The 25,988-nt window shown below is 35.0% G+C and overlaps 1 long non-coding RNA gene across 1 annotated transcript in view; it reads left to right on the forward strand.

Annotated features, from left to right (window-relative positions):
- The window catches only part of LOC110261440, a 107,266-nt gene that overhangs the window by 39,643 nt on the left and 41,635 nt on the right, over positions 1-25,988 (forward strand). Inside the window, exon 3 of the long non-coding RNA XR_002345520.1 lies at positions 20,999-21,085. This is a non-coding gene — a long non-coding RNA (uncharacterized LOC110261440). The remainder of the gene's footprint in view (positions 1-20,998; positions 21,086-25,988) is intronic.

The raw sequence follows: 25,988 nt of genomic DNA on the forward strand, positions 1-25,988 counted from the left end.
CTAGAAATCAGATGATAAATAGTTAAACCCCAGCTTCTCCTCTGTTAAGACACGAAATTCCTAAATGACTCCCATGCAGCTCTTTCCTCTCTCCTGGAAGTTGAATTAGGGCCACAGAGAACTCTAATACAACCTTTATTCTGCATTCAGTAGGAGTTCAGTTACTGCTCAGCAAAGTCTTTTTTCTCTCTCTCTTTCTCCTCTCTCCATCTCCATCTGTATCTCTCTCTGATTCTATCTCTATCTCATCCCTTTCCTGTTTGCCTCAGGCCAGTAGACACATGACTTGGCTATGTCTAGGCTGTGTCAGTCTCTGAGTCACATAGCTTTTGAGGAGATTCTCTCTATAAAACCATTTGATTCTAAATATGTTACAATGGCATGGGTCCATGTGATATATAATGACTTATCAATGAATACTTAGAATAACGAGTAGAGAAGGAAAACTTATATTTTTCATAATTGTCCAATCAGGGCATATGAATACTATATGTACTACTCAGGCACCATTTTTTCCTCCTCGGGTCCTCAAATCCAGGCATCATCTTTTCATACTCTTTATTGTCAAATCCACCATTCCTGGTTAGTTTTATATCTTCTGTTGGAAGAAAAAGGTAGCAACACTGTTGTTTCACACAGTGCTCTGGTTCTTTGGAAAATGTTCATATCAAAACAATGCAGATCTTCTTGCCTCTGAAGTTCCCTAATATTATATATTTAATCTGGCTTTATAATTGTACGTGATCCATATCATTCATCCTGCTGTCCATAGATACTGGACCTAGACACCAAAAAAGAAGTTAGAAAATTTTGAGGAAGGCATTGCAAAGTGTTAAGTCCCCTGTACAGTCCTATAACTGCTATAAAAAAGTATCACAAGTTAGGTAGTATATAAAACAGCAAAAATTTATCCTCTAACATTTCTATAAGCTAGAAGCCTGAAATTAATGTTTCTGCAAAGCTGCTCTCTCTGAAGGCTTTGGGAAAGAATTCTTTTCTCTTCTTTTTTTTAAATTTTTTTATTTTTATTTTTTTTTGCCTTTTCTAGGGCCGCTTTCCAGGCTAGGGGTCGAATTGGAGCTGCAGCTGCTGGTCTATGCCAGAGCCACAGCAATGCAGGATCCGAGCCGCATCTGCGACCCACACCACAGCTCACGGCAACACCAGATCCCCAACCCACTGAGCAAGGCCAGGGATCGAACCTACAACCTCATGGTTCCTAGTCGGATTCGTTAACCACTGTGCCACGATGGGAACTCCTAATTTTTATTTTTTATTAAAATATAGTTGATTTACAATGTTGTGCCAATTTCTGCTATACAGCAAAGTGACTCAGTCATATATATATATATACATATACATATATATATTCCCTTCCTTATATTAATTTCCATCATGGTCTATCCCAAGAGATTGGACATAGTTCCCTGTGCTATGCAGTAGGCCCTCATTGCTTATCCGTTCTGAATGTAATAGTTTGCATCCACTAATCCCAAACTCCCAGCATGTCTCACTCCCTCCACCCTCCCCCTTGGCAACCTCCAAAGAAGACATTCTCCTGGCCAGTAGGCACATGAAATGATACTCCACATTGCTAATTATCAGAGAAATGCAAATCAAAACTATAATGAGGTACCACCTCACACCTGCCTCTTCTAGCTTATGGTGGTTGCTGACAGTCTTCAGTGTTTCTTGGCTGGTTAGATGCATCACATCAATCTCTGCCTATGTCTTCTTGTGGCCTTCCCCTCTCTGTGTGTATGTGAATTTTCTTCTCTTTGTAAGGACATCAGTTATATTAGATTTAGGGGGCACATCACAATCCATTATGATCTCATCGTAACTTGATAATATCAATAAAAGACCCTATTTACAAGTAAGATCACATTCTGAGGTTCTGAATAGATAGGAATTTTGCAGGGACTCTGTTCAACCAGGTTCAATCTCTGAGGCATACACCCCCTAGACAAAGGCTCCACTTCTTACGGTCTAAGTATTTGCTTGTGAGACAACAAATTGTGGAAAGGAATTTGGAGTATTTCTTTGATAAAGTCAACTTAATATGATATGACTCATATTCACTTTAAAGTTTCATATCTATTTTACCTTGTTGCTATACTCAAAACTTTTAATTAAATATCCTCTTACAAGCATATATGTCCAGCTACTAAAGAATTTATAATCATGTCAAGAAAATATCTATATAAAATAACTAAAAAGTCAATGTCTAAGATATAATCAAAAGTATAGTCAAGTAATATAAAAACTTTTGCAACAACATGAAATTGTATGAGATACAGCTAAAGATAGTGAGTTATGGTTACACAAGAGTGAATATATAGAGCTAAGATAGTGATGGTTACACAACAGTGAATATATAGAGAAAACTACTGAATTGTACATTTTAACAGGGTGAACTTTATGACATATGAATTTTGTCTCAATAAAGCTGTTCTTAAAAATGGTATGAGAATTGTCAGCCTGAGATGAGGTTAACTGAAGCCCACCTTTTAGAGTAAATCCCCTTTAGATGTCTTCAAGAAATTGAAAAGTGTAGGTTGAAAATTATAAATTAGTTTTTAAAATATTTATATCCTAAGAGGTGTGTGTGTGTGTGTGTGTGTGTGTGTGTGAGTGAAATTCCTTTTTTGGAAATGAGGTTCATATTTTAAAAGCTGAAATGATTGAGAAACAATTATTAGATTTTACACAAGTACTAACAAATTTATATTAATTAAGTGGCAGTTTTGCTCTGAACTTAATCATATAAGACTGAAGGAAGATTACAAATCTTCAAATTATCAAAGACAGACAGTCTGTTTCTTCACAAGACACAGACTGAAACCATGTTTTGCTTCCATCAAGAAAACATATTATTTTATCTAGTTGAGGAAAGATACAGTCAGGGTAGAGAGGGCATTGTTATTAGGTTGTAATCTTATTTAACATCTCTGTTAATCATCTAGTGGGGAAAGAGATGCAAGCTAATGAAACTTAAATCACAATAAATTGTCAAGTGTTTTAACACCAATTAGTGCAGAAACGATAAAAAGGGACCTTCAGTGATTAAAGGGCAACCACGAAATGAAATTCAACTCGGAAAGCATAAAATGGTTGGCAAGTAGCCCTTAAAAGAATAAACCAAAATGTGTAACTGTTTTTAAGGTCACCATTCTAAAGATAAGTGATGGATATTTAGTGAAACCCATGAAGTCCTTACTCTTTGCAATGTTAATTCCACTGTCAGTCTTTGCATTTTAACTTGGTTTCACTTTAAACTTTTAAGTAGAACATCTTTTCTCACCAGAAGGCTTATGGAAATAATGGACAAAAGATCTTGACTTTGGATTCATATTTTTCTTGCCATAGAATAAAAATTTGAGCAGGTAGGAAAAGAGAATGAATAGGTTAAAAAATGAAAAAGAATTTAAAAGGATTACAAGTAGGTCACCTTCATTAGCCATCATATATTTATTTATATTTTTATATGTATTTGTATTTCTAAATATTTTATGAAATCTTTGGAGTCAGTTTGTCCTACAACATGTTAATAGAAGTGTTATAACTAGAGATATCTTAGGAAATGGGCTTTCATCAGTTCACTAAACAATTCCCAATAGTTTCACAGTCTAGTTAGAGTGGATCTAGATTTGAAATTTTAATATAATGTCTCCAGTTAATAAAAATGGTCATAATTATTATCTGACATACTGATGGAGAATAATAAATGTAAGCCCAAGTGAGAATTTGAGCAAATGGTATTTCACAGATAACTCCTACAATATGTGAAGAAAGAATAACTGCCTTCTCATGTAATTATTTATGTGATTTTAATTATTTGCTTTAGGAGGGGCTTCCAGTATTAAACTTTATACAAGTTTATCACATATTTTGTCATAAACATATAAAGTTAAAGAGCTAGTTTCAATTAATAGAAGTTGCATTTGCATTCAAAAAATCTTATTTCTGCAATGAACAAGTTCATGCCTAACATGTCTAAGATGACAATCCTCAGTAATAACTTATAAAACATATAATGATAAAAACCATCATGTATATTGTAGGGGAGCAAAATTTGTTACTGCAATATGTCTCTTTGGCAAGTGGATTACTTAGAATCGTAGGTAATTATAATAGAACTAGGTATGTTAAACTGAGAAAAAGGCAAAATGTTAAAATTCCTCTCTCTGTCCACTTGTCTCTTCAGGACTCAGTGAACATTCTTTTTTTACCAAACATTTGCTTTCTGATTCCATCTCAATGCCTTCCTCTTCTTTGAAGTCATAACCACTATCCCAAAAATTCTGTTTTGTATTTAGCTGAAGATGATATTTAAGGTGAGAGTTTCAGTCATTTCGGTGAGAGACTCAGTTTTCCCAGATCTCTCCCATGTACACATGCTATCAAATTTTTGTTTGATTTTCTGTTAACGTATCTCATCTCAATTTAATTCTTAGAACATCCAGGAGAACATAAAAAGGTAGAAGAAAACTTCTTCCTCCCCAATAATATGAAATGTACCACTTTTTTCCACATATGGATATTTCATATTTGATAAGTATGAAAAACTAACATCTTTATAAAAATTACAAAGTAATTATTTCACCTTCAGAGTATAGATGCCTTTTTGAAACCATAAAATAATATAGTTTTATAGCAAAGATGACCAACAATAAAGAATAAAATTATAGTAATTATAGTAATCAATCCCAAGAATATACATACTTTACTGCTTTTACAAAGCAAAAAAAAAATTGACTACTTTTAAAAGCAAGATTACTATACATAGAACTGCCATATGACCCAGAAATCCCACTCTTGAGCATATATCCAGACAAAATTTTCCTTGAAAAAGATACATGCACCCGCATGTTCATTGCAGTACTATTTACAATAGCTAAGACATGGAAAAAAACTAAATGTCCATGGACAGGTGACTGGATTAAGAAGATGTGGTATATATATACAGTGGAATACTACTCAACCATAAAAAAGAACAAAATAATGCCATTTGCAGCAACATGGATGGAACTAGAGACTCCCATACTGAATGAAGTAAGTCAGAAAGAGAAAGACAAATACCATATGGTATCACTTGTATCTAGAATCTAATATACAGCACAAATGAACCTTTCCACAGAAAAGAAAATCATGGACTTGGAGAATAGACTTGTGGTTGCCAAGGGGGGAGGGGGAGGGAGTAGGATAGATTCGGAATTTGGGGTTAATAGATGCAGACTATTGCCTTTGGAATGGATAAGCAATGAGATCCTGCTGTATAGTTACTTATGATGGAGCATGATAATGTGAGAAAAAAGAATGTATACATGTATGTGTAACTGGGTCACCTTGCTGTACAGTAGAAAATTGACAGAACACTGTAAACTAGCTATAATGGAAAAAAAAAATCATTATAAAATTTTTTTTAAAGTGAGAATAATTTTGCTTAAAGTTAAAAGTGCTTCAGGACTTCCCATTATGGCTCCGTGGGTTAGAAACCCAACTAGTATCCATGAGGTTGTGGGTTCTATCCCTGGCCTCACTCAGTGGGTTAAAGATCTGGCATTCCTGCAAGCTGTAGTATAGTCACAGATGCACCTTGGATCCAGCATTGCTGTGGCTGTGGCATAGGCTGGCAGCTGCAGCTCTGATTCAACCCCTAGCCCAGGAAATTCCATAAGCTGCAGGCATGGCCCTAAAAGGAAAAAAAAAAAAAGTGCCCCAAAATATTCACATGGTTGAAAGAGATAAAGATATTTTGAAGTATCTTGCAGGAATTACTTAAATTACTGACTTTCATAATTTAGTTTATAAAAATACAAAAATACAATGTATGTTGTAAAATTGAGTAACAATGGTATACAAAAATCAGTATGAACTGGGCCTGATGACATTAAATATCTGTATGCTTTGCATATCTTTACTGTGTAAGGGCCTCATTTTGAAACCGATGACAGCAAGAAAGTGAAGGAGAAATAAAATCAGAATAAAAAGCAGTGAATTTTTTCAAAGACAACAGCAGATAAGTAATCTGTATTTATAGTCATTCACCCAAAAGTACACCTGGCTATTCAATGTATTTTATAAACTGAAATTATTTTTGAATAATAATTTAGGTTTGGATAATGTCTATTGTGCACTTTTCAGGGTTTAAAACTTTGTCTATATTTTGCCCTAAGAATGGAACTTTGGCAATGTCAATTATATCTAGAAAATAATAATAAATAAAAAATAGGCATGGCCATGAAACAAAACAAAAATAAAAAAGGCAAAACTCTCTTGACCTAAATACTCATTTTGTCCCACTCATTCTGTTTCCAAGAATGTATTCAATTCGTAACAACATCAAAATGCATTCTAGTTTTTTTCCTTTGAATTGTAGGTATATTTCAGCTAATGATATACTTCCCCTTTAGTTTCATGTTTCACATTTATTACTCTCATCTTTTCTCCATAATACACTTTGGCATGAATCTTGGCTTTACATCTAAAATGAGGGGCCTTAAAAATGTAAGAGGTGGTCTCACAGTGGAAATAGAGTATTATTAGCATGGAGATAAGGTATATTTAAGTGCAAAACTGTTATTTTTCTGTAGCAAATTCTTTGCTTTATCATGGGTTTTGGAAACTTTAATAAGGTTTGAGATTAGGATAAATTTTCTAGAGTAACTGAGGACTGAACTATTGTTTATTTGTGTCCATCCTAATTCAAGCACCAGCACTTTCACACAATTGCCAACATTCTTTCTGGTGTCTACAAACAGATTATCTTAATGTACTATCATATTCAGGGTTCCAAAGCACTCTAATTTTATCTGAAGCCTATGTTAGGGGATTTTTTTTCCCCCTGGCAAATTTGTAAGATGAAGTTATCTAAGTAAAAATTAGTTTGCAAGTATAATGTGAAGATAATCATTTAAATATTTACACATGTTGGAAGTCAAATCAGAGTAAAGATTCCACATTCAAAAGTTGATAGTGATTTTATGAAAATCATAGTAACACATTTTATTTATTGATTATACTGCTATATGCCAGGCACTATATTCAGTTCACTATGCCACATTTAATCTCTACCACTACTCTGTGGGGTAATCATTTTTATCTTTAACACATAAAATGAGGGACCTGAGCTAATGGATCACGTTGGACTAAATTATGCTGCAATAATAAACAAATGAAAATTTCCAAATCTCAGAGGATTAAGACAATAAGTGCTAAAATCTTGCACACGGAGTGTCTGAGGTAGATCTGGTGTTTCTTTAGGGCAGCTGCCCTTGGTATGTTCACTGAGTGATCCATCCCACCAAAATGAGGCTGGGAAACAGTCTTGCATGTGTCTGTGAGTGGAGAGAATTGTGGAGGCTTGTGAGCACACTGACTTGATTGATTGTGGTAGAACTTAACTTTGCACAAACTGCATTCCTTTTCTTTGTGGGCACTTGACTTGATGAAATTACCCAGCTTGCTTTGTGTTACTGTGACTGAATTCCAATAATGACATGTGAGTAATAGTGATACATTTTATTACCAGCTGTGATTCATACACAATTCTTAGGTATAATCCCCCTGGTTGTTTTCCCTCCCACCATCTTGATGCAGGATCCTGGAAGTCCTGTTTAGTTAAAGATGGACCAGACCCCAGATGGAAAGACTCTGGATCCCTGAATTTGTCCCTGAAAGGAGGCAGCCACAATAAGGAACACTCATTACATATATTAGTAACTGCAGAACACAATTTTATCTTATGTCAGCTACTAAAATGTTTATAATTTATGTGACATAACTTTCTCACCAATTCTGCATTCATTCTTTTTTTTTTTTTTACTCCAAATTTAACACTTCTGAGGTCAGGATGCATCGATGGATCATACTGTCAAAGCTATCTTAAAATTATCTGCTGGCAGTTGTTCCTTCATTATAAAGTAATGTTAGTTTTCACAGTCAACAGTGTCTTAGATTTAATAAAATATAGTAATCCACAAGTCATCTTGATTTCATAATCCATCATCTTAGTCACTACCTACATTATTTATCTCTTTAAATTGTGGACTGCATTATATAAGATAGCTATTTGGTTCATGGCATTATGGTTTGTTACCAGATTTCATTTTAGTGTTCCTTCCTGCTCAGCAATTAACCTGGAACATTATCGTAGGCATCTTGTTTAATTACATTCCAATGTGTAGGCATAAATTGATTTTTTTTTAATTTTTATCTTTTTAGGGCCGCACCTGCAGCGTATGGAAGTTCCCAGGCAAGGGGTTGAATTGGAGCTGTAGCTGCTGGCCTATGCCAAAGTCACAGCAACATGGGATCTGAGTCTTGTCTGCAACCTATACCACAGCTCACATTAACGCTGGATCCTTAATCCAGTGAGCGAGGCCAGGGATTGAACCTGGGCTCTCATGGATACTAGTCAGATTCCTTTCCACTGAGCCATGACGGGAACTCCTGATTTTTAAATGTGTTTCTGTTCTTTAGTACGAATTAAAATGATTTCTATTAAAAATTAGAGTACACTTAGTAGTAAAGACCACAAAGAGATAAAATACACATAGCAATAAAGATCGAACATCCGTTTGTAACAGTGCACTAATTCTGCAATCAGACAGTAACAGCATGGTTAGCATGATAAAAATATGGACATTGACTCCTGGCTCTGTAATGTAGTAGCTTTTTGAACCTGGGGGTGGTATTTAAGCCCACTGAACCTAGTTGACTCATCTGTCAAATTACAATAATATTTATTGCGTAAGATTATTGTAAGGGTTAAAATGGATATTTTAATAGTAGGTGCCCAGTAAATTGTGGATCCTTCTCCCTATCCCCTTTGTCTTACAGGAGTTTCAGTTGACTTTTGCATTTATCTGATTTATGACTTAAATAGATGAAAGGGAATGCAAAATTAGCTGTGATCTTACATTGGTTGCTTCAGTGAAAAAGTGAAAGCAAAACTAAACCTTTTCCTGTGTGCCTCATTAGCTCAGTAAAATCTAATTTTCTCTAATTTCTTTCACTTCCTGTGGGAAAGACCAAGTGATTATTGGAATTCGTAGTCACATTTCACAATTTTTTTTCATACCAATTTTCACTTTGTAAGATAGAACGTGAATTTGAGTTCTATTTTAGACCCCACAGGTGAGGGGAAGGTGATGGTATATTTTGAGAGGAAATGGCAGAAACGTCTTCATTCACTCACTTGTGAAATTTTCTCAGGGTTACTAAAATCTCGCAAAGCAGTTGGACACACTCTCCTATCTACAGACAAAGACTTTTCCAAAAGAAAACTCCATAACAACTCTCCTGGGGTAGCATACTTCTGTCTTACATAGGGAAGAATAAACTGCTGAATTAGATGGCAAGAAATCTTTGAGAATGCCTCTTACTTATTATGGATTAGCAAGTATAAATAGAAAATCCATTTTTACAAATATTTACGGTGGTGTTTTTCCATAGTGCTAGTAGCAGCTTGCAGCCATCTCAGATCTTATAATACACTGGTGCTAAGAAATTCAAAAGAGTGGCAATGTTCTTTTTCTAAAAGTATTAATGAAGGAATAGTCACTGCAAAATTTTCCACTGAATATCAGGATCTGGAGAAAAAAGGTATTACTGTGTTGCTGTGCATATGATTGTAATGAGTTTCTTTTTTGGAAAAATACTGATTTAAGGAACTATGTAAGTAATCTTGTGAACATTCAATAATATTGGAAGCAGGAATCATTAGGAAAAGGTGGCAATAACGATGAATTCATTAGCTGAGAACTTGGAGTATTCTGATTTGGATACTAAAAGTGACTAAAGAGACTAAAGAGGTTAGTTCTGTCATTTTTTCAAAGTAAAGTTTTGTTAAAGCACAATATATATAATATTCTATGCAATAATTATACTTACAGACAAGTACAAAAATAATAACTAGACAGATCAGTAGTTTTCATGACTGAGCAGACTCAGGTGATCAACAGTCAGAACAAGAACTAGCACATTATCAGATGATGTTCTCATCCTGTGTAGAGTCACTGTCTCCTCTCAAAAAACACCTGCCTACCTTTTAACTTCACTTAAATTGGCTAATTTTCAACTTCATATAAATAAATTATATTGTTTATATATTTTGAGATTAATCCATGCAGCAGTTTATTCACTTCCACTGATTTCTAATAATCCATTAAATGAAGATATTATATCTTTATCCATTCTACTATTGATGGGCATTAGAGTTGTTTCCATTTTAGGGTCCTTTCAAATAGTATTGCTATGAATATTCTTATGTATGCCTTTTGTGAACATATATGCGTAATTCTTGGGGTGTATGCCTAGGGATATATTACAAGTCATGATATATGTGTATGATTAGTCTTCAAAATATAGTTAAATTTTCAGCATGTTTATACCAGTTTATACTTCCACCAGCAACACATGATAGCTTTTACCAATAATTGTAGATATCATTTTTAAAAATGTTATACAGTTTAATGGAAATGTGATAATATACTTAATTAGTTTTTACTTTGTATCACCTTTACTACTGATTAAATTTAACACCTTTTCTTATATTTATTGACTCTTTGAATATACACTTTTGTAAAGTACCTGTCCCAATCTTTCATTTATTTTATTATTTGGTTGCTTGTTATCTTATAGCTTGTGGATTAAGTTTGGGTCTGTTGAATTTACTGATCACTTTAGGGAAACTGACATTTTACAATATTGAATTTCAAATTATGGTTGTGGTTCATTCTTTCACTTATTTAGCTCTTAAAATTTCTCTAATAAAAATATATAAATTCCTATGAAGAAGTTTTGCACATCTTTCATTGCATATGTTCCTAAATATTTGCGATTTTTAATACTATTACAAATGGTAATTTTGTATTTGATTTTCTTGTCTTTTTTTCTGTGCTGTCCTTATATCCAAATATTTTGCCAAATTTACTGATAAATTCTTATAGTTTATTTATTCTCTGTTTTCTAAGAATGTTTTATGTGAATAATGGCAGTTTTGCTTGTTCCTTTTTAATTTCTGTGCCTTATATTTTTCTCTGGTTGTATTGCCCTGAATAGATTCTTCTATGAAATGTTGAATAATAGTGGTAAGAGCAGGCATCAGTGTCTTTTTTGCCCAGTCTTTAAGGAACATTCTTCAAAATTTCATTGAAATTTGTATTTTTGCTAAATTTCTAGATATAATAATCAGAAAAAGTAAAGTTCCTTGTAATTCTTGTACACTAAGTTTATTTTTAAATATAAATGATATATTTCTATCAAATATTTTATCAAATATTTTCTTATATTTGTTGAGATGATCATGTTTTTTTCTTCTGTATGTCTGCTAGTATAGCTAATTATGTTGGGAGGTTTTTGACTGCTAACCCAAAATTTTCTGTGATGTTAAGAAATGCAAAGAAATGATGGTATATAATCATGTTTTATATATTACTAGATTCCCTTGGCTTATACTTTATTTAGGATTTCACATTTATGTTCATGAGAGATTTTTAGCTTCTAATTTTATATCTTTCAATGTCATTAGATTTTGGTTTCAAAATTATGCTGGCCTCAAAATGAAGTAGAAAGTATTGGCTGTTTTTCCATTCCCAGAAATAACTTTTTAAAATATTGGTGTTATTTGTACCTGAAATGTTTCACTAAACCACCACTAAAACTGTATGAAGCTGGTGGTGTTTTAGAAGAATATTCTAAAATACCAACTGATTTCTTTAGTAAATTCAGGGCAATTATGGTTTTCTTTTTACTTCTGGTTTTTTTTTTTTTGGAAAATTTATCTTTATTGCTCTCATTCTTATATTTCTCTGTTCCTGAGTCAGGTCATCACTCAGAATTCTCTCTGCCTGAGAATTCCTTTTAATACATTTTTTAAGTATAATTCTGCTTGTGACAGTTACTAGCAATGTGCATATCTTAAAAATATTTCATTTTGCTTTCATTTTTTAAACTTTTTTCTGGACACATAATTGTAGTTTGCCAATTGTTTTTATTTAGCCCTTTAATGATTATATTATATTGTCTCTGGTTTTGATAATTTTTCTAAAAATCAGTTTATGGTCTTATATGCTGCTATTCTACGGTTAATGTGTCTTTTTCCTCTTGCTGCTTTCAAAATATTATTTCTTTTGGATTAGTTGGACTACTGTATGTCAAATTGGATAGTTGGAGTGGTGTATGTCAAATTGTGATTTTTCTTGAGATCATTAATAGTTGGAGTTTGCAGTTTCTTGGATGTATGGTTTAAAATTTTTCATTAGTTTTGGAAAACTCTAAATTACTATCATATCCTGAAAAATTACTTCTGCCAAAGTTTCTCTCTCCTTGAAACTCTAGTACAGATTTGTTAGATATTTCAGTAACATACATACACACACATGTGTATGCACATACACACATTCTTTTTGGTATATTCAATTATTCTCCTTTCTGTGTTTTAGTTTGTATATTTTCTATTGATCTATATTTTAGATCAAGGACTCTCAGACACTGATTTGATGGTAAATTTATCCACAGAGTTCTCCACTGGTTATTGTATTTTTTAATACCAATATTTTACTTTGATTTTTAATATAAATTTTATAAATATTTATATGTAATTTTATATAAATTATTTGGGGAATTCTCCCTATTGCATCTCTTTGTTCTATACATAAATCTACATCTACATACATATATATCTCTATAAGGATCTATTTAGAACCCTTATCTGATAATTCTAAAATCTGTTTCACCAATGGATCTGTTTTTAACTATATTTATTTTCTCCTATTGACTTTCAATCATTTAGTCCTTTCTCTTGGCATATTTTATTAATATTTGAGTGATACTAGACATTATGTAAAGAGTATTTTAATAGCATCTTCAGCACCTTTTCTCAAGGAGGTTTACTAATTGCGTTGCTAGGCTAGGTAGAAAGTTGATCATATTAATCCAATTAGGCATTGACTTGGCTTGTTAAGTTGTAAAGACTTGGTAAAACTTCTAGCTCTCATCTGCTCAACCAGTTTCTAGGTCATAGCCTTTGAGAGGTCCCACCATAGATTTTGGTCTTTCCAAGTCACATCTTCCTCCACTAATCTCTGAACTACTACTTAATTCATCCCAGCTAAGCACTGCTGAAAACACTCTGCTTTGCTCAGTCATGCTCAGTCTCCTAATAAGCCCATCAAAGTCATTCTTCATTTCTGTTACAGTGTTTTTTTATCACCAGTAATTTTTTTTTTTTTTTTTTTTTTTTTTTGGTTCTTAGGATTTCCATCTCTCTACTGACATTAGCCATCTGTTCCTGCATGCTGTCTACTTTATTCTTTAGAGACCTTAGCATATGAATTCTCGTTGTTTTAAGTTCACAGTGTGACTATTCCAACATCACTGTCATGTCCAATTCTAATGCTTGCTCTATCTATTCAAATTGTGGGGGTTTGGGTTTTTTTTTTTTTTTTCTTTTTTCTTTTGCCTTTAGGTATACTTTGCAATTTTTTTCTTGATTATTGGATATGATGTACCAGTAAAAGGAACTGCTATAAACAAGCCTTTAGCAATGTGGTGAAGTGTAGGGCAGGGAAGCATTCCTATGATTAGGTCTCAGCGTTTTAGTGAGTCTGTGCCTCTGCACTGTGAATACCACAGATGTTCCTCAGGTTTTCTTACTCCCTAATTGGGTAGGAAAGTATGGCCAGAGTGGATGGTTAGCGGGGAGCTAGGTACTTCTCTTCCGCAGGTCAGTTAGGCTCTGAAAATACCCAGGCAGTTTAAGCTCTGTTAACTTGTTTCTCCTGAGGATAGGACTCGTTAAAAAGAAGAGTGTTATTGCATATTTGAAAATAGTTCCTTTTTCCATCCATACCTGAAACCCAATAAGATTTTTTTTTTTTTTTTGTCTTTTTATGGCTGCACCCATGGCATATAGAGGTTCCCAGGTTAGGGCTGAATTGGAGCTACAGCTGCCGGCCTATACCACAGCCACAGCAACACGGGATTCGAGCTCACAGCAAGGCCAGATCATTAACCCGCTGAACAAGGCCAGGGATTGAACCTGTGTCCTCATGGATGCTCTGATTCATTTCCACTGTGCCACGACAGGAACTCTGAGATTTTTTTTTCTCTGATATTTACTGTGGGGATCTGCTTGCACTTCTGAAGGCAAATCTCACAATATTATGGAGGCCTTCCTTTGACAGGATCCCCCTGGACTTTTTAACTCTCAGCATTGTCTGCACTGTGTCTCCAGAAGTTTGTCAGTTATAGTTCAGGTTTTCCTACTGCAGTGCTGGTTCTACAGAGGAATTGCTAGAAGTCATTTTATAACTTTTAGTGGTGGGTACTTATTTCTAATGTATTCACTGACACATAACATTTTTTTTTTTTTTTCAAATTATATCTTCATTACATCCAAAAAGGTCACCAAGCCTCCTGTCCTTTAGGCTGAGTTCTGGAAAGCCTTGACTTCCTACATTTGCCTGTCTGTCTCTCTGATCTGGAGGGGAGCAGGGAGTGGTTTGCCTTTGTCCTCCCCTCTTTTACAGAGCCAAGAAGAGTTGACAGTTCGTTCTGTTCAGGGTCTTACTTGTTAGGATGGGGTCTGTGACTTCCGACCTCCTTACATGAGGACCTAGAGGTGAAAGACTTCATCTTAGCTTCCTAGACTGTCCCTTTGACTTTAGAATTCAGGGACTATCACAAATGGAAAAACTGAAGATTGTTGGACTCAGTTCCCTTCCTCTCCTTTTTTATTTATTCACTTGCAAATACTCTAATTGGTGCTCACTTTCTATGGTTCTGTCCCTGTGAGACTCCTTAACACTATGCTGTTTGTTCTTAAGCCTCATGAGCAGTTTGTCTTACTTTAAGTATGTCTTATATCCCACTCTCAACTGGGAGAAAAACAAACAAACAAACAAAAACCACTGCACAATGTTGTCATACCCATACCTCTCCAAAAGATTTTGCCTTCTTGGGAATTTTGTTCTCCTAAGTCCAGGTTGGTTCATCGCCTCTCTAGTGTGTTAAAATACACACGCATACACACGCACATTAAATTTTCTCGGTCTTTTCTAATCTTTAATAGGAACACAGAGGTATTGCTAGAAGTCTTTTTATAACTTTTAGTGGTGGCTACTTAGATTATGTCTAACATATTCACTGACACATTACATTTTTTTTTCAAATTATATCTTCATTACATCCAGAAGGGTCACCAAACCTCATTTTCATTATCATACAGTCCAAAATATTTGAAATTTCCAATGTGATTTATTTTAGACCCAAATTATTTAGAAGGGTTTGCTGGGGTTTTTTTAGATATCTGAGGATTTTCCAGTTATATTTTTGTTATTGTTTTTTAGCATAGTTACACTGTGGCCAGAAAATTTATTCTGTGTTAGGTGAGCTTTTTTTCTTCTTCTTTTTTTCTTTTTTGGCTGCCCTATGGCATATGGAATTCCTGGGCCAAGGCTCAGATCCAAGCCACAGTTGTGACTTAGTTCACCCCTGTGCAATGCAGTCCTTTAACCCACTGTGCTGGGCCAGGCATGGAACCAGCATCCTGGCTCTGCAGAGATGCCACTGAATCCTTTTTGCCACATTGGGAACTCCTGTATGAGCTCTTTAAAATTTGTCGATACATGTTTTATTGTTCTGCCTATAAACAGTTTTGGTAAATGTTCCAAGCACACTTGGAAAAAATATGTTCCCTTCAGTTGTTATTGGTGGCATTCTATATGTCAGTTAAGTTTAATTTTTTAAAATAATTTTATCTCATCTATAGTGTTATTGTTTTTTGTGTTCTTGTACAGTAACTGAGAGAAATACATGAAAAGTTTCCCAGTGTATTTGTGGTAGTGCTTATTTCTTTTTTATTCTGTCAACTTTTGCTTTATATGGTATAAACCTACATTATGATATGCACACAAATTTAGAATTAATGATCCTCCCAACGGATTGACCCTATTATGATGAAGTATCTCTCTACAGCTCTAGTGATTCTTATTGCCTTAAAGTCGTCTTTGTGTGTGTGTGTGTGTGTGTGTGTGTGTGTGTGCTTTTTTGGGTCTCACCTGTGGCATATGGAAGTTCCCAGGCTAAGGAGGCTAGGTAATGAACAAGAGCTACAGCTGCTCACAGAGACCACAGACACAGCAACGCCAGATCCAAGCTGTGACTGTGACTTACTCCACAGCTCACGGCAACCCTGCATCCTTAACCAACTGAGCCAAGCCAGGGATTGAACCTGAGTCCTCATGGATACTGCTGAGCCACAACAGGAACTCCAGCCTTAAAGTAATTTTTGATGTTAATGTAGCTATACCAATGTTCTTTTTATTTTTTCATTTTGTTTTGGCATATTTCCTATACTTTTATAATAACTTCTTTACTTTTGAATTTCAAGGGTCTTTTGAAAGCAGCCTATATTTAGATTCCACTTTTAAATGCAAATGACCATTTTTATTTGATTATTTATTCCTCATCAACTTGCTGGATTTGTTTATATGTTTAGATTTATGTATATCTATTGCATTACAATTTTTTAAAATATTTTTTCTTGCCCACTTTTGAATTGATCAAATTATTTTAAATTTATTTTTCTTTTCTATGAAGTTGTTATTTTTGTTTGTCTGTTTTAGGATTGTACCCAGTACCCGTGGCATATGGAGGTTCCCAGGCTAGGGGCCGAATCAGAGCTGTAGCTGCTGGCCTATGCCGTAGCCACAGCAACGCCAGTTCCAAGCCGTGTCTACAACCTACACCACAGCTCATGCTAACACTGGAGCCTTAACCCAATGAGTGAGGTCAGGGTTTGAACTTGAGTCCTCATGGGTACTAGTCAGATTTGTTTCTGCTGAGCCACAATGAAAACTCTGAGATGGTTGATTGAAGAAAGCTCTTTTTCTACTTTATTACTCAAAAGACTACCACAAGAATCTTTGACTTAGTAAGATATAATATACATGAATACTTTCCCTGCTATCCCCAAGATGCTAAAATTTTTAAATAATATAACACTATAGATACTCCTGCAACTTTCTGTGCTATTGTTGCCAAGTATTTTCAGTTAATTGTATTTAAATATATTTATGGAATTCAAGCAAAACACATTATTATCAATAATTTGTAAATTTAGCATTTTTATTGTTCTTTGTATTTTCCTGCACTTCCATGATTCTGTTCAGGGTAAGTGAGAGAAGCTAGGACTTTGACATGGGAGATAAATCAAAGAAATTAAGAAGGAAAGGAAAGAGTATTAAAATCCATTGATTTACTACTACATGTCAGGGAGTGTGCACTGTGTTAGTAACAATAAAATTAATCATTTATTTTCTGCATACCATGAGCCAGGCACTATCCTAATTCATTATATGCAGTACACCTTTAATGCTTCAGAAAAACCTTCTGGAATTTGGTTTAGCCCCTTATGATATATAGAAATAGATAAAGCTTACCTTTCAGTCAACAAATGCATATTGTGTCCTTTTATGAGATAAGAATTGTTTGAAGTGCTGGGGATATAGCAAAGAAACAGATAGGCAAAATCCTAGTCATTGTAGTGGCTACCTTATGGCATAAAGAGATAGGCAATAAAAATAAACAGGTTAATATATGAATGGTCACATGATGTGAGAGAAGATATGTGCAATGAAGAAAAGTAAAGTGTACATTTGATTTGCTATATTTGTAGGCTGGTAAGAGATGGCCTCAGTGATAAAGCTATATATGAGCAAATTCCTAAAGAAAATATCAGGCTCTAAAAATCAATTAGGGTTCAGAAAAGGTAAAAATTATAAAATTTACAAAACCAGTGGAATACTGAGTCAGCCTTCCTAGTTACAAAGTCTAGGCTTATTCCACTGGTCTACAGACGGAGGAAGACTAGAGATAGGGAATACTGGAAAAAAAATCAGCCCTTGAGGCAATTTTAGCCTTTCCTTATCTATTCTGCTATTCTGTTTCCTTTCTTAATAGCAAGGAAAATTCCTATTTCTTAATATATATGTATATAGTCCACAGAATCTTTTTTCCCCAAATCTTAATTCAACTTTAAATTTGATCGATAAACCTACCTCTTCATGTAAATAATCAATCTTTTCATGTTGCATATGAGGAAACAATATATAAACATTTTAAATTTACCCAAAGTTACACTTAAGAATCCCTTTCTCTGTTTCCTTGCAATAAGTTAGAGTCAATCAATACCAGTAAAAATGCATACATTGGTAACAGAGCAGTAAAGGGGAAAAATAAACTGTGTTTTATAGTATCTCCTATTATTCGTAAGTTTTTCTTTCCAGCTCTCCCAAAACTTCAAGGAAAATTGTTTCATGAAAAGAATCTTATTGCGGTAGGAGGGGAGAGAATGTAGAATTAATGAAAAGAAGCAGAATTCCATCAAAGGCTAATCTAGTGTGCAATAGGTAGGATTGTCAAATTAAATACAGAAGCTCAGTTAAATACTGAATAAATAACAAAATAAAAAACACTTAAGCTTTTTGTCTAGGTATGTCCCAGATATTGCCTGGAACAGACTTATACTAAAAAAAAAAAAAAAAAACCCTAATTTTTATCTGAAATTCAAATGTAGCTTGAAGTGCTGTGTTTCTGTTTGTTAAAATGGCCACCCTAGCTGCAGGAATAGCACATGAATGACACCAAAACTGAACCAATTCAGCAGAAAGAGAATTTGGAGTCAGAAGGAAGATAGACCCCAGGAAGTAGTCTGTCTTACTGCCTTCTGTGACCTCAGGAGATTTGGATGTCCAAGAGGAGTAGGTGGAATATTAGGATGGTGGGGAGAGGAGTGAGTTGAAACAATCTAATCTAGTTATTAGGAGTGGCAACAGGAAATGCCACATGAAACGTCAATTATTTTTACATGGGAAAACTTTATAATAGCATGCCTTTCTCTGGAAGCAGTGTTGACTGAGTTTCCTAGATTTAATTGATTGAGTCTTACTATCTCTATTGTCTTAATTATGTTTCATAAATACTTTGCGAAATATTCTTCAAAATATTTTTCTGTTTTCTAGAGGTAAATGTACACATAACTGTTACTTGCAGATACCAGAACATCCTTGAATGTCACCTCACTACCCCATTTGCAAAAGATTCTAAAGAGAACAGTTTTAATGACTGTTGTTAATCATTATTTTGATTATTTAAAAAATGTAATTATCACTTTCATGGTATATTTTAGAAAATATTCCATATATGCTTACCAACTGATATTTTCAAGTTAAATATATTCATGAAACCATGCTGAAGTTATACATTTAAAGTAAAAATGTTTTTACTATATTTGTGAGAAAACTATTCAATACTTGAAATCATATTGTGCAATGTGTTATGTAGGTATAGACTCCAAGTTTAAAAGTGTTTATTAACATGCTAAAGATAGGAGAACAAGGAGCTCCCATCATGGCGCAATGGTTAACGAATCCGACTAGAATCATGAGGTTGCGGGTTCCATCTCTGCCCTTGCTCGGTGGGTTTAAGGATCTGGCGTTGCTGTGAGCTGTGGTGTAGGTTGCAGACGTGGCTCAGATCCCGTGTTGCTATGACTCTGGCGTAGGCTGGTGGCTACAGCTCCGATTCGACCTCTAGCCTGGGAAACTCTATATGCCACGGGAGGAGCCCTAGAAAAGGCAAAAAGACAAAAAAAAAAAAAAAAAAAAAAAAAAAAAAAAAAGCAAAGATAGGAGAACAAAACAATGTAATAAAGGAACAGAAAAACTTTTACAAAATTACAAGTGTATATTGTTGCTGTGTTAAAATGGTTAAACATTGGCACAAATTACTATTTGCCAGTTACGTTTACTTGGTTATATTTATTGACTGTTTTTTTATCATTTAGTCAGTTTTATGGAGAATATAGGGTGATCCAAATCTGTGTTTAAACTAAGATTATTCATTTTTATTTTGCTATGTCCTCTCCATAAAATTTCATCACTTGTGTAAATTGTTTAAAATTCTCCACAACTGTAATAAAACTATACAACATGATGAAAACCAAACTTATATGGCGGTAACTATAATTATTAGTGACTATTAAATAGAAATTTTTAACAAACTTGTTTTTACAAGTAGAGGCTTTGAGTGCGCTAAGCTTGTCAAAAATGTTTAAAGACAGTTTACATTTATATTCCACTACACTGCTTTTAAAGGTCATTTTTCTAAAGCATGCACAAAAACAAAAAGACAAAGAAGATCCATTTACCTCCTATTACCCTTTCATCAAAACTAGGACTGAATTGCCATAGGGAACTATGGTATTGGTGACATTTTCTAAGGCGATGACACCTATTTTACCTAGAACTTTTAATATTTTAGACTTAAGTGGCAGAAGAAAAATAATATCTAACATTTAATATTGTGCTACTCTGTATCATTCAGGCTCTCCACAGAAAACAGATTTCACACTCATAAAGGGTGTATTTAAGATATATATGAAGAGGGAGTTCCCGTCGTGGCGCAGTGGTTAACAAATCCGACTAGGAGCCATGAGGTTGCGGGTTCGATCCCTGCCCTTGCTCAGTGGGTTAAAGATCCGGCGTTGCCGTGAGCTGTGGTGTAGGTTGCAGACGCGGCTCGGATCCAGCGTTGCTGTGGCTCTGGCGTAGGCCGGTGGCTACAGCTCCGATTCGACCCCTAGCCTGGGAGTCTCTATATGCCGCGGGAGCAGCCCAAGAAATAGCAAAAAGACAAAAAAAAAAAAAAAGATATACATGAAGAAATATTAATGAAAAGACTGTTTACAAAGTGTGGGCAATTAGGAAACCAAAATTTTTTGGTGAATCAGCTTGGAGCTAGCAAAAGCTGTTAATAGCCATATATCTGTAAAGGAAAGAGGATTGAGTAGTTACTAGAAGTGGAAAAATGTAACTGTGGATGTAAGAGGAGGGGTCCCAGGAAAGAGATGCGCTATTTAATAAACCTGACAAGAGTCAGAGTAATGTGTACAATCTCAGTTCTCCTCCTTCCACCCTATCTTTTGCAGGTGTTTCCCACTAATTAAATCCAACTCTATGGGAAAGGAGCTCATTGATGCATTCTATAACAATAACTTCCCAGGAGACAGCTTAAGGTAAGAATGGGTGAGGAAGAATTCTGGAGATACAAACAATATCTAGCACAGTCCACTGCCTTTGCTTCTCAGTATCTGCTGTTGTTCTTTTTCTTGATGAAAAATGAGTATACTCATGCAAAATATCAAAAGCTCTCATTTAACCATGGGATGACAGCACTATAGACATATTCCCATCTAAAATATAAATTTTAAGCTACCACCATTTCTCAGTATAAAGGGAGAGGAAGAAACAATATAAAACCTGGCTTTAACCTTTCCATTTCTTCAACTTCTGTCTTTCAACACCCATTTAACATTCCTCTTACCCTCTGCAATTACCTAGTTTGGATAAGACTGTTTATCAAGTGGGGTGACCCAAACCTTTATTCTTGAGATCCGAATCTTTCTGGTCCCATCTTTGTTAGAATGCTGAGTGTTCCACTGAGCACTATTGGGTAAAAGTGTACAAAAAGGTGCTAAAAGCCAGAGAATCCTCTGGTTCCAGACATTGCCTTCCTTGTCCTATTGTATAGCAGCCATCTACTTTTTTGCTTGATAATAAAGGTAAATTACTTCATCATCAACCCTTTTCTCTATATGACCTAAGGTGCAAAGAGAGCAATTTCAGTTTTTTTATTTAAAGGAGCATAACTGTTTCCTAGTAGAAGCATTTCTGCCTTGGGCACTGGGATATCTAAAGCCACTAAAATCAAAGTCGTGGAGACAGCAAATATTTTTCCAGTGATTTATTTTATGTAGTAGTAAGAAAAGAACCCCTAACCCCTTAGTTTCCCTATTCTAGGTACTCTAGCTATAGTAAAGTTAACACCATATAGTGGCTTCTGGTTTATGGCATGTATTACATGATAAGTGGAGAATGTCATGACCTAACAGAGACTTGCATGCCAATCAGTGCTGTAACTAAATTTTCAGGAAGCTGTTCCACCATTCTGTAAAGCCAGCTGCAATTGAATCATGATCATATGCTAAGTAAATAACTTTCATGGATGCCAGCTCATTGCTTTAATTCTTTTTCCATACAAATGAATAGCATATATGTTAATTGGTGGTGATGTTATATGACATCATCCTTTGACATGCACAGATCTTACGGGAGCATCTAGAACATTTACTGCTCCCTGACTACCATATCTATCTGGCATAGTCATAGTCTCTTTAATATAAATGTGCATATGATGTTCTATTGATATATCAAAAAATTAAGATCTTTCTAGACTATATTATTCCTAAAATTTGAATTGTTGGTAAAGGCCTGTGGTGGCACAGTAAATGCGTACTGCTGAATCTTGTGTGTGAGAGGCATGCTTGTTATTATATTTGCTTGTAAAAGTGAGTAAAAGAAAAAGCATTTGCTATTTCATTAACTGCACATCTGGTGATTTGCTTTAGTAAAGCAACTTTATCTGGACCTGCAATTGGAATTATCATCACCATATAACTAAGTTTCTGTTAGTCTACATTCATACGTTAAAGCTCTACCTTTTGCACCAACTAAAGAGGTGAGACAAACTGAAATGTGGTAAGCATCAATAAGCATACATAGGTCTTTCTTTTATTGGTGATGGTATGGATCTTTATCATTTCCCTAGGTATGTAGCATTGTTGGTGGTTTTCTATCATGTCAGGGGAAAATGGATGGTCCAGAATTTTTACATAGCTCTCTCTACCATAATAGCATTTATTCTACAGGTTAGGGTACAGATGTGGAAATCTTCTCATTATAAAGTACATTTATCCTGACACCAGAAAACTACCCCAGAAGGGGTCTGTGTTCCCCCTGGACTTACTCGGGCTGACTTCACCTATCTCATGACCTCTAAAAGCTCCCAGTTGTCTGGCAAGCCACAGTGCTTTCAAGTGTCCAAAGATCACCATGAATTCAGAATCATTACCTAATAACTACTGAAAGGTCTGGCTATTCACCTTTCTTCACTGTACCTTATCCCATTGCAAATGGCACTAGTTTTTCTAGAGAAGGCTTTGCGGGGTTTCATAACACCCACCTGTGGCTGTGTATGCAGTGCGTTTCCTCACAGGCAACTGGGCTATTTTTCATTCAAGGGTCTCTAGTTCAAGGAGATAGCTTAGTGCTGTAAACGAAAATAGACTGGGAATCCACATTATGGGGATTTATGCCTACCAGACCTAGAAAATTTCAGCCTATTTATACCAAATAACATCTTCATACAAAAATTATCTCCTTCCTAGTCCATGATCAGCTAGGCATCACAATTCTTGCACATCAATACATTCTTTTTTTTTTTTAATTTTTATCTTTTTATTACATTTTCTTTTTTTTTCCCCGCTGTACAGCATGGGACCCAGTTACACATACATGTATACATACTTTTTTCTCCCATTATCGTGCTGTGTTGTAAGTATCTAGACATAGTTCTCAGTGCTACACAGCAGGATCTCACTCTTAATCCATTCCAAAAGCAATAGTTTACATCCGTTAACACCAAGTTCCCAATAACTCCCACTCCTTCCCCCTGCCCCTGGGCAACCACAAGCCTGTTTTCCAAGTCCATGATTTTCCTTTCTTTGGAAAGGTTCATTTGTGCTGTGTATTACATACCAGATATGAGTTCTATCATATGATATTTGTCTTTATCTTTCTGACTTCACTTAGTATGACAGTCTCTAGTTCCATCCATGTTCCTGCAAATGGCATTATTTCATTTTTTATGGCTGAGTAGTATTCCATTGTGTCTGCATACCACTTCTTCCTAATCCATTCGTCTGTTGATGGACATTTGGGTTGTTTCCATGTCTTGGCTATTGTGAAAAGTGCTGCAATAAACTTTCAGGTGCATGTGTCTTTTTTAAGGAAAGTTTTATCTGGATATATGCCCAAGAGTGGGATTGTGGGGTCATATGGTAGTTCTATGTATAGATTTCTAAGGTACCTCCATACTGATCTCTATAGTGGCTGTACCAGCTTACATTCCCACCAACAGTGCAAGAGGGTTCCCTTTTCTCCATACCCCCTCCAGCATTTGTTATTTGTGGACTTATTAATGATGGCCATTCTGACTGGTGTGAGGTGGTATCTCACGGTAGTTTTGATTTGCATTTCTCTAATAATCAGTGATGTTGAGCATTGTTTCAAGTGCTTGTTGGCCATCCATATATCTTCCTTGGAGAAATGTTTATTCAGGTCCATTGCCCATTTTTTCCATTGGGTTGTTGGGCTTTTTTGCTGTTGAGTTGTATAAGTTGCTCGTATATTCTAGAGATTAAGCCCTTGTCAGTTGCATCATTTGAAATTATTTTCTCCCATTCTGTAAGTTGTCTTTTTGTTTTCTTTTTGGCTTCCTTTGCTGTGCAAAAGCTTTTCAGCTTGATTAGGTCCCATTGGTTTATTTTTGCTCTAATTTCTATTGCTTTGGGAGACTGACCTGAGAAAATATTCATGATGTTGATGTCAGAGAGTGTTTTGCCTATGTTCTCTTCTAGGAGTTTGATGGTGTCCTGTCGTATATTTAAGTCTTTCAGCCATTTGGAGTTTATTTTTGTGCATGGTGTGAGGGTGTGTTCTAGTTTCATTGCTTTGCATGCAGCTGTCCAGGTTTCCCAGCAATGCTTGCTGAATAGACTTTCTTTTTCCCATTTGATGTTCTTGCTTCCCTTGTGAAAGATTAATTGACCATAGGTGTCAGGGTTTATTTCTGGGTTCTCTATTCTGTTCCATTGGTCTGTCTGTCTGTCAGTTTTGATACCAGTACCACACCGTTTGATGACTGCAGCTTTGTAATATTGCTTGAGGTCTAGGAGAGTTATGCCTCCTGCTTGGTTTTTGTTTCTCAGGATTGTTTTGGCAATTCTGGGTTTTTTTGTTGTTCCATATAAATTTTTGGATTGTTTGTTGTGGTTCTGTGAAAAATGTCATGGGTAATTTGATAGTGATTGCATTGAATCTGTAGATTGCTTTGGATAGTATTGCCGTTTTTACAGTATTAATTTTTCCAATCCATGGACATGGAATATCTTTCCATTTCTTTACATCTTCTTTAATTTCCTTGATTAATGTTTTATAGTTCTCAGCATATAGGTCCTTTGCATCCTTGGTCAGGTATGTTCCCAGGTATATGATTTTGTGAGGTGTAATTTTAAAAGGTATCGTATTTTTGTATTCATTTTCTAAAGTTTCATTGTTAGTATACAGAAATGCTACTGATTTCTGAATGTTAATCTTATATGGTGCTACTTTGCTGAATTTGTTGATCAGTTCAAGTAGTTTTTGGGTTGAGTCTTTAGGGTTTTCTATGTATAGTATCATGTCATCCACATACAGTGACAGTTTTATCTCTTATCTTCCTATTTGGATGCCTTTTATTTCTTTTGTTTTTCTGATTGCTGTGGCTAGGACTTCCAAAACTATGTCAAATAGCAGTGGTGAGAGTGGGCATCCCTGTCTTGTTCCAGATTTTAGTGGGAAGGCTTTCAGCTTTTCTCCATTGACTATTATATTTGCTATGTGTTTGTCATAAATGGCTTTGATTATGTTCAGGAATATTCCCTCTATACCCACTTTGGTGAGAGTTTTTATCATAAATGGATGTTGGACTTTGTCAAATACTTCTTCTGCATCTATTGAGATGATCAAATGCTTTTTGACTTTTCTTTTGTTAATGTGGTGTATGACGTTGATTGATTTGCATATGTTGAACCATCTTTGTGAACTGGGGATGAATCCCACCTAGTCATGGTGTATGATCTTTTTGATATGTTGTCAGATTTGGTTGGCTAAAATTTTGGTTGAGAATTTTTGCTTCAAAATTCATCAAAGATATTTGCCTATAGTTTTTTGTTTTTTGGTTTTTCTTGGTGGTATTTTTGTCTGGTTTTGGAATTAGGGTGATGGTGGCATCACAGGATGTCTTTGGGAGTATTCCTT

This window comes from Sus scrofa, chromosome 6, assembly GCF_000003025.6.
Source record: "Sus scrofa isolate TJ Tabasco breed Duroc chromosome 6, Sscrofa11.1, whole genome shotgun sequence".
NCBI classification, from domain to species: Eukaryota; Metazoa; Chordata; class Mammalia; order Artiodactyla; family Suidae; genus Sus; species Sus scrofa.